We start from the raw sequence: 10449 nt of genomic DNA on the forward strand, positions 1-10449 counted from the left end.
TATAACAAAACTCCCACCAGAGAAAAAGGCACTGAAAAGAAGTGCAGATCTGAGAGGTGTCCTGGAGATCTGAGAAGTCACACCTGAAAACCTTTGCTTTTAGCAGAGTGGGGCTGCTATCAAACAGACAAGAAGACAGTTAACAGTAGTGAACACCGGATTTTCTAAATTTTAGCTTCTTTGCAAGTCCATTCACATAGGTCATTATGGCATGATTTCTGAAGTATTCTGGAGGAGCTTTGTGTAAAGTTTGTAAGGTCACTTACAGAAAGCAACATCAAAAGTTTTAAGTTCTAGGATATCCCTTCCCTCTTCTCTCACTGTCCATCATATTCAGTGGAATGAGAGCAGCAGGACCAGGTCAGAGTTAAGGTTGGCCGCCAGATTTCAAAGCTTTCAAAACCTCTTTATTTCATAACTGCAACATTGTAATAACACTTCTTTAAATTAGCTGATATGTATTTACTAACTTAATCTTAGTACAATGCAGGGGCTTAAGGGTCTGGGAATATTGCACAGCTTTGATCTCCATAAACCCCTATTAGCACAGGTACTGATACAATTATCTGCAGGGTCACTCTACCTACTTACAGGCTAGCAGTCCAATCAACAGATCAAACTACCTCATTTATCATCATATGATCTGTTTCTAATTAGTTCACTCCAGTTAATGGTTTCCTAAAATTGCCTTTTTTGAGGTATTTTTTTAAAAAATGCGTAAACCACTTGAAATAACTTCTCAACATTGGCTAAATATATTATTTATTTTCTGGCATGTTTCCAGTTGTATGCATTACACAGAATTAATTTACTTCATGAAATAGGTAATTTCTTTGCTCTCAGAGATGGAAGGCACAGAACAATGTTGGGGTGACGGTAGAGTCTGGCAAAAACATTTTTAACACGTTCAGTAGATTGTCCTGGCTCATGGAGTCTGACACTTACAGTTTTGAAATAAGTCTAAATACAGCTAGTTTTATCTCCTTCCAGGAAAGCATAATCATGAGATTTACTGAATGACTGGTACTCTGTGAACAAATGTCAAGTTAGACTTAAAAGTACAGGTTGTACTACGAGTGTGGATTGGAAAAAAAAAAGGAAATGTCAACAGTTTTGCATGCCAGTCGTAAATTGCTGGTCTTAATTAAAGTGTAATAAAAAATTTAATTTGATCAAAGCATGTAGCACCTATTTTAAGCCTACTGTTTCCTAAGGGAGATTTATTCCCTTTTCTTTCTTCTCAGTACATCTAGTAATTGCATCTACTTATTAGTAGATTTGCTATTAGAAATACACCACTACTGATGGTCTGCGGGCCAGGATTTAGTGTTATTAGCCTTGACCTGGTCTGATTCCCTGTCAAAGAAAACCCTTCAACCTCAAGCATTTCATAAACTGCTGTGACCAGTGTGCTAGGAGGAGTGAAGTGAAATTTAACCAGATTGATATACTGTGGAGGGCCTGTAAAGAGCATGAAACTACCAGTCTTAAAAAAAAAAGAAAAAATTTAGTTAAACTCATAAAGAATGGCTGTCTCAGAAACTCATAGTATGAGCTTTCATCAAAGACTGAAGTGTAAGTTGTCATATTATTTTCTGCAAAGCAAGCATTCACTTTTGAGGGAGAGTACACATGGACACAAGCCAGGGTTGAAAATCCTGCTTTAGTTTTGCCCAAATCAAGTGAAGCCCAAGTTTCAGGTACCATCAGCTCAGTACAACCTCTTCGCTTCCAGGTGACATTCTAGGTTTTTTTCTGGAATTTTTTCTTTTTCAGCAAGATTTGAAAGGGAAGGTAATTTCTGAAACAAAGTCATGGTTAGCACAGGCAGACACCTGCACATCAAGTGTGGCAGGAGAAGATATGCAGGCACAATCTGCATATACCTCCAGCTCTCCAGCTTTTCTGTGTAAAATTTAGTGTCCCTGCTTAAATAATACGACATCTGTGTGACAAATGCTTATCATGCAACTTCCCATAACTTTTATAGGATGAAGCCAAAGATAGGGCAAAAAAAAGCCAGCAATGGGGTAAAGAAATAATTCGGAGAAGGAGCAAAAGGTTAAAAAATTGGAACTAAGAAAAGGGAGAGGAAAAAGAGTGTTATGTCTCTATTAAATGTTGGTGACTCAGGCACTGACACATACTCCTGCCCTTGGATGTCTGAGCCTCGCCAGGAGCAAAATTTCCCAGTCTCACATGTTTCCTGTTAGATCATGAGAAGGTAGAATTAAAAAAAAAAAAAAAAAAAAAAAAAAAAAAAAAAAAAAAAAGAGACAGACCCTTCTTCCCTATTTTTTTTTTCTCCAGATTTGGAAAATAATAATCCCCTTGGAATGCCCTTCTCTCTCCAGTGACATCTATATTGTTAACAGAAATGAGGACTCAGAAATGCAAACTTCTGTGGTAAGAGCAGTGTTCACATCCTGTTGTTGTCTATTTGTCCATCAAAGCTGGCTTTCATACATTATGCTTTTTTCCACTATAAGGAGAAGTTCCTATTAAGCTAATTATTGCTCCTAAGCTCAAGATAATCTCTCAATTTTTTGACAACCTCTTTGCAGCGCTTCTTCGTTTCCATGGAGAAATTTTGTGCTAAGATGGGTTTTGTTAGAAGTTGGCACCTCTAATTATAGCTAAGTGGATACTCCTGAAACTGAAATAAAAGTTGCTTTAACCACCTTTGCATGTTACATCCAGTCTTGCCCTTCTGGAAGTACCTGGTATACCTCCTAAGTTTTGGTGTTGTGCTGTTTTGAGATAGTGACTCATTTATAATGAGTTACTCTGAAAGAAGATGAGATTATGGCAAATTCCTTTATATTCAGAATGGGCTTATTCCTTGACTTTTTTTGCTTTTTTTTTCTTTGTGGAAACTATGTGGGAAATGTATGTGTTCTTTATGGAAAGACAAGAAATAACCACAGTGTGATATTTGTCACTATATGTAAAGTCATTGAAGAGAGATCAATTTTATCCCAGTAGTAATGGATATGATTTTTTTTCAACAGAGTGAAATGATACTGTTGTAATGATGACAAATGTGAATCTCTGTCAAAATAGAGTGACTTCTGATATTTTTTCCACTTGAAGTTTTGCTAGTGTTGTTTCCTTGCTGTTTGCGTGTAGCCCAATGTAGATATGTTAAGGGCTCTCAAGGAGTTTGTTCAACTGTTTAAACTGTTAAATGCTTCATTATCCTTTGGTTCCATGAAGAGTCATAAGGCTCTTACAGTCACTACTAAAGAGTACTGTAGAACACCTATTGTGTCATATTGGCATATACCACACCTTTTGAGCCCTGCCAATACTGTAGTTTTGTCTGACCCATTGCTTCATGGGCAAGGCTCATGCAGATGCTCCCATCCATAGCTGCATGCTGAAGTTTCAAGATTATCATTCAATTCTAACTTTTTGAATAACAAATAGGCATATTTTTAGCTTTTACTTGCAGTGAGGTGGCAGGTACCTGCAAATCACAAAAGAAAATACAATTTCAATTTTCAAATATCAAAAATATCACATGGTGTGTGGAAAGCAAATGCCATGATATGCACTGAGCATAAGGGCCAGAGTTTGCATAAGGAAATACTAGCATGTATTTCATAGGGTGAATAATAAGTTCTTTACAGTGTATCCAGGACCATAATGATGAAGACTTACAGAAATGGGTAATATTTTTATTTTACATTTTTTATCCTTCTTTGGAGTGGAAGAAGTCCTAGTATCATGAGGACACACAGGAATATAAATCTCTTACAGTAAGTAACTGGAGTTGTTTAATTTGTCACCTTAAGGAAGTAGGAACGAAAACAAAGAATTATCTCAAAAATATTTGAATTACATATATATCTTAAATGAGTTCCGAGGAGTAATAAATTCACAGCCTGGAACTAGAACCATCTCTATTTTTCATAGTGTTTAGGTTTTCTTTGAAGGATGTGGAACTCCTATTTGCACTGTCTTGGAAGATGTTTTTGTGGTTTTGAATCTTTACATAGACACAGTTTTGAATCACATGCTGTAGCATATGTCTAGCCCAGCTGTTCTCTCTGTACTTATATGGTCCCATCACTATAAATCTCTGAGTGGATCAAAAGTACCATCATGCAGTACCCATGGCTGGGGAAGCATTTGGTGTCCATCATTAATTATATGGGTAAATTAGAGATGAAGGTTATGAAGTGTTTGCTTGATTTGTTTGCTCAAATCAAGCAAAATGTCTCTGACTTCTTGAAATTATCCCTTTGCTGAGTTCCAACCAAGGGCACCTTCCTCATTACACCTTTTTCCAGGAAGCAGAGAATTTGTGTATTTTTTGAAATGACATGTATGGGCAGTCCTCATGTGGCACTGATGTCTTCAAGGATTAAAAAAACTTGCAGCTAAATCCTCAGTGCTGTGCAGCTGTATTCTGTACAGCCCTGGGAAGGATGAGCAGTTCCAGAAAAGGAGACTGAAAGCAATTATCTCTGCATTTTTTGTCTGCCTTTTACACTCTTAGTACCCCAGTGAGCCATCTCTACTTATATATTTTCCCTAACCCACAATAGTTTCTAGATCTAAAGTTTAACACAAATACCAGATCCAGCAGATATTTTTGCCTTTTTTATACATGGTGCTATTCTAAATGGGGAAAAAATAAAGAAGGAACTGTTTTGATCAAAGAATTTTTCTTTGGCATAGCAAGGCATAATAATATATCCTCACAAATACCTCAGCTTTCAAATACAAGAAGGCATTCTCACATTTATACCATAGAAGGTGCTACTGGGATGTTCCAGATTCCCTTCATTCCCAAGAGACCTGCTAATCTCAGAAAAATGAGGGAGGCAGTTTGCTGGGCCTGAGATTTCACAATACTGTGATGCACTTGGGGAGTTTCAGGACTCAGCACCCAGGCACAGGGCTCCAGGCTCCTCTTGCACCTGAGTGTACCACCAGCTGGACTCAGAGGAAGATCCCAGGCTGGATGAATTAGCATAAAACCACTTCTTAAGAGCCACAAAGTTTAAACAGCTTTCCCCGCCCTGTCACCCGTTGGAATTTACTATTGGGATTAAGACATGAAATAACCTTGTTTTATACACTTTGCAGATAGGCATACCAGATGGGTGGTGGCACCCAGGCAGTGCAATGGGAGACCATCTCACCATGGGATGTTGGGCAGAGACAGGAAAAACTGCGTTTGCTCCTCAGATCTGGCTTGTGGGAGTTGCCAACCCAAAACATAACTGTATCAGAAAATCAAACTCCAAAAAAAAAGATCTGGTGAAGCTTTTATAACACTTTACACAATCCAGATTGCAATTCCCCTCCAAAATAAACAGTCAAGCCTTGGAGAGGTGGGGTAGTAGTCAGGACAAGTGGGCTGTCGCAACTGAGCATCCTGGCTCAGTGGATGAGTGCAAGATCATTGTTTTATATCCTTGGGCCATCTACTGGGGCAAGTGCTGCCTAAAAAGACAAGTTTTGAGATCTACTGATGTGTTGCTTTCTAGTGGAGTGTGTTATACTACCTTATCAAATGTATGTCACACGTGGTCTAGAACTCAGTTCCTTGACAAATGGCTTAACCACAGTGAAGATGTTCTGCATGTTTCTGTGATGAAAACGTTCTTTTCAGAAATTCAGCCTGGAAATACCAAGGAATATCAGAGAAATCTATAGCAAATAATGTAAATAATTGAAAGATATACATTCAAGATACATGGATGACTGGAATAGCTGCTCCAGGGAGTTTCAGGAACAAGAGGTTGTTGCTCTCTCTGCAGGAACAAATATTACTATTCAAGTACTTTTTTGAGCACTCTTGGAGCTATACTAACAGACACTAACAATATTGTCATCAATAAAGACTTAGAGAGTATTCTCCTTTTCCTCATTCTAGTTGCTAAGGTTGGGTCTATTTGGACTGTGTCTAGAATGTCACAGTACCTCCCAGAGCCAGAGAGGCTCTAGCCATGTTCCCTGAAGAAAAGGATGGAGGACTCTGTTCGGGCAGTACAAATGATAGAAAGGCTCCAGGAGATAATAGCTCAAATGCAGCACCTGATGACCTGATCACCAGCTGCAGTGATCAGTGGGGCTGAATAGCTTTAGATGGGCCTGTGAGAATGTCTGAATTATCTGACATGCACTTGATTTAGAGGGACAGAAAACACTTCGTAGTGAATAAAAAAAAAAATCTCTGTCATTTTGATGTTTATCCTCAGAAGTTCTCTCTTAGATACATCTGAAAGCAGAGAGGATCCTCATCACATGTGCCATCTCCAGGCCACCAATGCCTCAAATTTATTTGGACACCATCAGTGTGGAGAGGGGAGCATGCTGTCCCACTGGTGGCAGCAATATCTTCTAGCTTTCTGTCAGGCTCGTGTAGGCAGAGATATTCCTTGAAGTTTGCCACGTCCTTTGCCAGGGATACAGCTGCTAAGAAGAGGCTTTTCCTTTCGACAGAAAGTGAAAAGGCAACCTGAAAAATCTTGTCTTCTTTTTTTTGGAAGTAGCATTTAGGACATGAGTTGTCCACATTTCACAGGTTTAGAAGCCTGACATGTATCTGTACATCTCTGTAGCACAACTTGTCCTCCAGTTATTCAAGTGAATTTTCCTGGGCATTTATACCCATGAGACTCCCACTCAAATATTTGTGTGTCAAACTAGTCTGAATCGTCAGGACATGAGCATTGTGATTCACTTTCAGATGTAAGAAAACAGTTCTTGAAAAAGACTACTGTATACAGCAACTCTGTCAAGAGGTTCTGTAGTAGTCCAAAGTCTCCTTACTGACTTCTGTGCTAAGGAAGGCAATGTTGTGGCAAGACTGAGCTCTTTTCCTCTGCAAGAATAGCAACTGTTAAGGAGAACAGACATGAAGTGCAAAAAACCCCCAGGAATTCCAGTAAACACTCTGAGCCAGATTTTAAAAGTTACATCCAATACATCAACATTCCTTTCTTTCTTATGTTAATGAAATATCAGTCAATAACTTGTGTAGAACAAATCCTCTTATATGTATAAGCATGTAGCTGGAAGTCACCAGGGTAGCCCAAAGCTCTGAAGCAAGAGATCTTCAGCGAGGATAAGTCAGCTTAGCTGCACTGCAACATTTCCAGTAGACATCACATGAAAATCTGGCTGTACAGCTGAGGACTGTGTTAATGCCCCAGTGCTGCAGTTTTCTAAGCTGTTTCTTTTCTGTCATGTGGTGACTCTCATTACCTCTATGCAATTCTTTCTTCACAAATTCAGCTGGTGTGGTTTCCAGTTTGGATCTAGATCTGTGAAGCCTGAAGGAGAGGCATTCCTCTGGGACCGGGCTAATACTGCCTTCTCTAGTATGAATCGTCTTTGTATTTATTTTGAACTTTATTTTCTGGTGGTTTTGAAATGGCATTAACTGCTGTATTCTTTAAGCAGTGCTGAAAAGTCAAAAGGATTTAATTTCCAAGGATTTACTCTTTCTGAAAACTGAACAAAAAAATACACTGTATGTGTCAAAGGGAACAGAGCGAATAAACCAACAAAACCCACACACCATCAAATATCAGCAGTGACTCATAAGGCTTACAAATTGCTACCTACGGATTCCAGGTGTCTGAAATAAATTATTTAAACTCAGTATAAACCAAACATTGTGTTACAGGTCAAATTCGTAATTTTGCTGCTAACAGTGGTGTTTGACAAATGCAAATACAAGAAACCAGATTTTATTCACTATTGTTATAGCAAAATTCTTTTTAAATATTCCATTTTGTATTTTAAGCCATGTCTAAGTTATTTCTTACCTGACTCCTAAGAAAACAATATGTTCAAATACAACCTACTCCCAAGAAACACAAGATTATTAGATAGCTAAATCCAGTGTATCTGCAAACCCATTTGGAAATGTCATTTGGAAAACAGACTCAAGTGAATCTACTATCTACTGTCAACCACTAATGGTTTTTCTACAGGTAACTGAGTTATCACAATAGCCTAAATAAAGATGATCTTCCCCAGAGCAGATGATCAGTTGGACACCTGATCATCTCTTCAGTGGTATACCACAGCTGAAATAAACAAACATGCAAGTTTTGCATTATTTTGGAAATCATATCAAATTTGAGCATCAAATATTTATAGTTAAGTGAAAAAAATTAAAAAGGACTACATACACTCAGTCTCAGTTTCTCTGTCACTTTCAATATTTTTTCACTTAGGATTTTGGTCAAAATTTTCCAAAATTTTTCTTCCATATCATTGTCACTGTTTCTCTGAAAGTTTTACAGTATTTTTCTACTTTACCTCTTCTGTCTTTATGAACCACAGAGGTTTTCCAAGTCTCATGTTTTTCTTTTAATACAGCCTCAATACCTGCTTGTCTTGTCTCTCTTTTTGGAAAAAAAGTGAGAGGTGACAGGCTCTGTTTAAAATGTGGCTTGTGCAAACGCCAGGTGTAATAGTGCTCCGTTATCTCTGACTGAGAATGATATGACAGGACTCTCCCATACAAAGTTATGACTCGGTAAATGGTATTCTGATAACCATTCTGCCTTCATGTAACAGATTTCCTGTACCCTGAGAAGTCCAGTGCTGTAACATGTTAATCATGACAGCTAGAACTCATAAGCATCCTGGGAAAAATAGTCCAGTTGGTACCTGCTGGAATTTAGGCTTAGTAGTCTAAGAACAGGAGAGAAGGGAACAGGAGGCCATTGCTGTGAAAAGCTGAGGTCACTCAGGTGTGGCCACTCTTTATGAACATATTGTGGATTTCGGTGCAAGAAATTGCATACGAAAGGGTAAAATGGAGGATGGAATGGGAAGCAGTTTTGCTGGTACACATGTGTGCTCTGCACACTTTGAACATGGCAAAGAGATGCTTGCTCTTTCCTTGCCAGTGTCAGTACTTTGACCTCTGACAAGTGACAGTGTACGTCTTTGGAAAAATCTGAAATTTCAGAGTAGGTGAAGAGAGCTGGTGGTACCTAATTGAAATAATTTGCCTTAAAAATTACTCTCTATGTCTGTGCTGTGCATGTATGTATGTATGAATGTATTTGGCTTCACTTTGTGATTATTATTCTTGTTTTTGATGATGATACAAGTACTGCTGTAAAATGGATATCTAGGTTTTAGAAAACCTGGGATGACACTGTACATCTAAATGTAGATGAGGAGTAGTTGTGCAAGTTTTTAGGTTTATCTTGCATATAGTGGAGGTGATGGGAGACAGCTTTCTGTGCTGAGCAGGAACATCTCACTTCCTGAGGCACCAAGATTAGGAAGTTGCTGTGTGTGTGCAGGGAACAGACTGGAGGACACGGAGTGTTTGGAAGAGAAAAGAAGCTGTCCAAAGGCTGACATCTTTGACAGAGCAGCTGGGGAGAATGGAAACATGCCAACAGACCTGTGAAGTTCTGCAGGGCTCTGACTGAAAAAAGGAGTAACTGAAACTTAAAAGAAGTGATCAAGGGGAAATTACTGATTTTGCAACTACTGTGTTAAGACCTTCAATGAGGGAAGTACATGAGACGACTAAGAGTCACTTTACTGCACAGCGGTGAAGAGCTCTCAGATGAGCCTGTAATGAACAACTTTTCAAGCTGCCACACTTTAGGGAAAAGTTCTTAAACCCCTTGCCAGTTCATTCTCTCCAAGGTAGATTTCAATTTGTGAGAGCTACCGAGTGTTCCACATGGCACATACAGCTCTGTTCCTTATTTAACTTCTCCCTAGAAGTGGCCACAAATCTTTAATCTGGAATGTGTGCATATAATATTTTTCCTGATTTAGCTATCTGTTCTTCCAATGTTGTTAATTCAGTGGGAATCCTTCCTTAGCTAATTTGGAAAGGTGACTCAAATCCTCAATGGCTTCAGATCAACACCAAAATCTATGCTAATGGGCCAAGGTCATGAGAAGATCCCAAAGCAGCCCTCAGAATTACGGTTGATACCTACCCTGAAGACATAAAGAGAAAAAAATAGAAAATACTCTGTTATTTGTGTTCACTTCAAATTATGCAAGGATTACATTATGCTGGTCTTTCCCATCAGTGCTCTCCACCTTCAGCTCCTTTTTTCCACTTCAACTGAAAACCTTTCCCAAGGATAAGACTGGAGTTTAGAGGAGACTGCAAGATGCCAGTCCTACAAATATCTTTGCACATGGTTAGCTACATGCACAGGGGTGGTCTTGCTGATGTCAAGTTAAGCATGTCTAAGTGTTTAGAAGACTTAGCCTTACATCTGACATCCAAGTAAACAGACAATCATTTTAAATTTTCCAGGGATTTCTGATCAAAAAGGATGTTTTATTAAAAACAAACCAAATCTTTCAATGTATTTAAATTCAACATAAAAATAGCTTTTAAATTAAAATGATATTCATAGATTTGAACCTCTAATTAGTGAAATCCCTTTGTATACACAGAAGCTTAAAACTTCTCCTATATTTTCATAT

Source organism: Prinia subflava, chromosome 3, assembly GCF_021018805.1.
Source record: "Prinia subflava isolate CZ2003 ecotype Zambia chromosome 3, Cam_Psub_1.2, whole genome shotgun sequence".
Lineage (NCBI taxonomy): Eukaryota > Metazoa > Chordata > Aves > Passeriformes > Cisticolidae > Prinia > Prinia subflava.